The sequence below is a fragment of the Mirounga angustirostris genome, unplaced genomic scaffold (genome assembly GCF_029215605.1).
Source record: "Mirounga angustirostris isolate CCGP_5_RB_7025 unplaced genomic scaffold, mMirAng1.0.hap1 SCAF_13, whole genome shotgun sequence".
NCBI classification, from domain to species: domain Eukaryota; kingdom Metazoa; phylum Chordata; class Mammalia; order Carnivora; family Phocidae; genus Mirounga; species Mirounga angustirostris.
The window spans coordinates 89015873-89020085 of record NW_026991721.1 but is presented as its reverse complement, the minus strand read 5'-3'; the positions used below and the strand labels follow the sequence as shown (position 1 = coordinate 89020085).

At 50.1% G+C, this 4213-nt stretch overlaps 1 long non-coding RNA gene across 1 annotated transcript; it reads left to right on the top strand.

Moving 5' to 3' along the window:
- Window positions 1-1140: 1140 nt before the first annotated feature.
- Window positions 1141-3556, top strand: LOC135362412 (uncharacterized). Its single transcript, XR_010407045.1, has 3 exons — window positions 1141-1372; window positions 1996-2139; window positions 3013-3556. It is a non-coding gene; the product is annotated as an uncharacterized LOC135362412 (long non-coding RNA).
- Window positions 3557-4213: the final 657 nt, after the last annotated feature.

The following is a 4213-nucleotide window of genomic DNA, read 5'->3' as shown; positions in this document are numbered from 1 at the left end:
AAGCCCTCCATTTCAGTGGGTTTCCTGTTCTTAAGTTGGGAGAGAAGGTTAATGCAGGAGGGGAGCAGATATGTTCATTCTTGAGGTCTGCATTTGGGTAAGGGTGGACCCAAGTTCTGGGGTGTGCCTAGGGGTGCAGTGGAGCCTGAAGCCAAAGCTACAAAACTTTTCTTTCCCCCCCAGATCAGTGTTTTGTTTTTAAAGATTTTGACTTAAGTAATCTCTATACCCAACATGGGGCTTGAACTCACAACCCCAAAATCAAATGTTGCTTGCTCTACCCACTGAGCCAGCCAGGCACCCCTCCAGATTAGTGTTTTGTTTTTTGGGTTTTTTTTTTAAAGATATTTATTTATTAATTTGAGAGAGAGAGAGAGAAAAAGCAGGAGTGGGGGAGGGGCAGAGGGAGTTGGAGAAGCAGACCCCCCGCCGAGCAGGGAGCCTGATGCGGAACTGGATCCCAGGACTCTGGGATCATGACCTGAGCTGATGGCAGACACTTAACAGACTGAGCCAGCCAGGTGCCCCCAGATCAGTTTTTAAATTACATTCCTCAGCATATAAACAACCCCAAATCTCTAGTCTGGAATGCAGCCTTCATGGAAGATAAACCCCTTAGGTTAACACTTGTGACAAGGGATTGAGAAGAGAGAAAGAGGGAGAGGGAGACGGCGCCTCTATAGCAAACACAGGTGTTATTGTGGCAACAGAACCCTGCAGAGGGCATCACCAGCTAAGGCTGGAGCCCTCTTACAGCTTACAGGCTGAGGGCTAGTTCCAGGTTCGGGTTGAGGAGGTGAGTACTGCTGTTTTAGGGTGGGGAAAATTTGGGGGGCTAGGCCTTGCTAGGGTTGCTAAGGAGGAGCCCCTTGTTGTTAGACTGCTCTTTTGTCAAAGGGGATGTTCACTATAGTGGGGTTTTTTTTTGTTTGTTTTTGCAACAGTCAAGGCACGTATCCATTTCCGAGAAATGAGATTTCAGTCTGGGCTCACGGCATACTCAGGCAAGTGGCCTAAGGGTGAGAAACTATTTGGTGGTGTGCCCCGCCCCTGCGAGGCAAGCAGGAAGGCTGGGCTCCCGCCAGCCACTCTGCTCCTTCTATGTTGGACGTGCAGCCCTTTGCCTCTGCTCCCATTGGTGGCCCCTCCCAGCTGGGGTTATAAAGCCCCATACTCAGGGCCTGCGTGCCGGTGGCTCTGACCTGCCTTCTTCTGCGCCCTGGTCCTTCAGGCACAATGGGACCTGGCTTCCCACCACTGCTGCTCCTTTTGCCCCCGATGGTGCTGTTGCTGTCCCTCCCCCTCCTACTGCACTACTTGCAGCGAAGACGCCCTGCTGGGCATCATGAAGGACCTAGGGGACAAACTCAAGGTGAGCTGTGAATTGGTGGCCCCGGGGAGGTGAAGAGCAAGGCACAAGGGCCTAACCTTAACCTCAGAGGGCATCACAGCCTTCGCCCCCTCACTCCACTGGGTTTCCTCCCGCTCTGCCTCCCCTCCCCTTTGTTTCCTCCACTTTTGTCCCTGCTTTTCCCTTTCTCCTTCCTCTCCCCTTCCCAGTTTTACTTCACCTCCTTCCCACTGCAGTTCTAATCCCTGACACTCCGCAGTTCCTCAGGCTTTCTTGCTGACCCTAAATTTGAGTCGAAAAGGAGCAAAGAAAGTTTTGTGGGTGGTGAAGGCAATGTGGGCTGCCTTTCGGGAAGGATTGGGAAGATGGTCATAGGGCCACATGAGTGGGGCTGGAGGAGCTACAGGGTAGGACCCGACTTTCCCTGGGCAGCACAGTCCATCCCTGGGAGGAGGGGGGATCCTGTCAGTACTCACAGGTGTGAACCAAGCACCCAGAAATCCCCCGATTTCAGCTACCTCATCGGGCCTGGGAACTGGCCATTGTCCAGGATGCCAGTGGCTCAGAGGGTGTGCACCCTCCTGACCTGTGGGAAGGCAGGGCCCAGACAGCCTCATTATGTCTGTTTCACTTTCCAATTCTAGACTATTTCCAGAATGTAAACTTCAACATGGGTATGTGTTTCAACGCCCAAATGGCTTTCAGTGAACATGCGGTTTTCAGGGATGGGCAAAGTGCCATCCAGACTGAAGAGAGCCAACAGAGCTCTCTGAGGACAGACGATGAAGGTAAGTGGGGTCTGAGTTGTCACCTGGGTGACCTTTACCTGACCTTGAGGGAGGTAGTTCTCAGGAGCCCTGGGGTCAATAGCAGAGAGATTGGGAAGGGTTCTTTTTTTCCTTTAAAAGTTACAAAAGGAGTCATGGCCAGAATGCATCATGGATTTCTCCGTGGGTGATGGTTTTAACTAAATTTCTATTATCAGCTTCCTGGAATTATAATCTGGAATTTCCTTACAGGGCTTGGCATTTGGCTCTTCCTTGCATATTGTACCCTTAAGCCCTGGGAAAGCTATCCCAGATTAGGGTTCTAGCACTGTTTGCAAAATTAATGCTTCCATTGTTTGAGCCAAGGGCTGAAATCAATGTAGCAGTATTTAAATGTCATCTAAGCATATATATGATAGTGAAAAAAGGGCTGTAAAATCCTGGAAAAACAAAATATTGCACAAGCTTCCTGGATCTGGTGCTGGACTGCCACTGGCCCTTGACTGGACCAACAGAGTTATCAGAGGGAAAAGGGCTTGTTGAGGGGCACCTGGGTCTTTGGGGAGTCCCCATGCAGACCCAGGGATGGGAGGGACTGGGATGAAAATTGCAATGGAGTTTGTTTGTGGTAGTGCTTGTGAGAACTTGAGGCCTTGGGGGCAAGGTGAGGGGTTGGGGGAAGATGGCCCACTAGGGGCCCCCCTCTGTCATTGCAGGGTGGCTGATGTCCCTTCTTACCTGGCAACCTGACTCCTCAGGACCATGTACTGTTTCTTCCCATTGGCTGAATCACTCATTCTTTCAACAAATATGTATCATCTATCTCAAATGTGGGAAACACTTGATCTTGGAGGCCACAAATCAGAGATCCTCTTTTCTTGTCTTTCTCTCCAGATGACAGTCTCCTGTATGGATACCAGGACCGTGGGGACCTCTCCGTGCCCTTCTTGAGACCAAGGGCTCAAACTGGTTTTGAATCCCACCATGACACTGTAAACGATTGTAGAGAGTTGGCCCTTCTTTGACCTGCTCAGTTATTCATTTAGCCCTTTTCTGTGCTCCTGTAGCCTCAAAGGATGGGGCCCCCCTGCTCCAGCACTGTTCAAGCCCTGAAGCCTGCTCCTCCTCAGCTCTGGATATTGACATTTGCACAGCTTCACCCACCAGATCAAGGCTTTCTGCTTCCCATCGCCCTTGCTGCTCTTTGCCTCTGATTCCTGTCCCCTCCATTTCTCTCTCTGTACCTCCAACCCTCCCTTACCCTTTTCCATATCTCTGTGAATTGCTTTCCTTCCCTTTGAAGTCCCAGACCCCTACCCCTTCTCCTTAGTTCAGGAAAACATAACTATATCATTTTGCCTAACTGTCCTTGGAATCTCATGTTTATGTGAATTCCCCATATGTTCATCAGTAAATTTGATTTTTTTCCCCCTGTTAATCTGACTCCTGTCAATTTAATTCTTAGACCACCTATAAGAATCTAGAAGGGTATATAAAATTTTTTCCTCCCCAACAGTGTATTTGGGAGAATGGGCTCTGTAATGTGAAATATTTATGATTAGCAAAATGAGTGGAGAGTTCTTCAAAGAATGACAAGAGCAGCTACATGACCTATGTGTGTCACTGGCAGGAAGCGCAGGGGGCCGAGGTGGGGACAGGGTGGGGGATGACCTAGAGATTGCAAATGACACTGGTAGATGGCAAGCTTTTCCTCCACTTCCCACACAGACTTCCAGTATCTCCCAAAGGCCGCCCAGCACTGGTCCCAGGAGCTCCCCCTAGGCCAGGGGGCTGTTCCCCGCCCAGGGGTGTCTGCGCAGCCCTTCTGCTCTCACTTGAAGATGGGAGACAAGCAGGGGATCTGCCAGCTGGCTGGTATTGCTTTAGGAAGCCCCCCTAAAACCTCTTTTCCTTTTGTGCAAAATTCACCTTAAGGACAAAAACCATTTTGTGGCAGGATTCCTAGCTGACATACCAAACTCCTTTTGTTTTCCCTCTCTCCCCTTCTCAAAATAGCTCCCACTTTCTTCTAGGAAGTTTCCAGTCCATTTTATGGCTGCCCTCAGGGCGAGTTTTTGGCAGGCACAAACAGAAG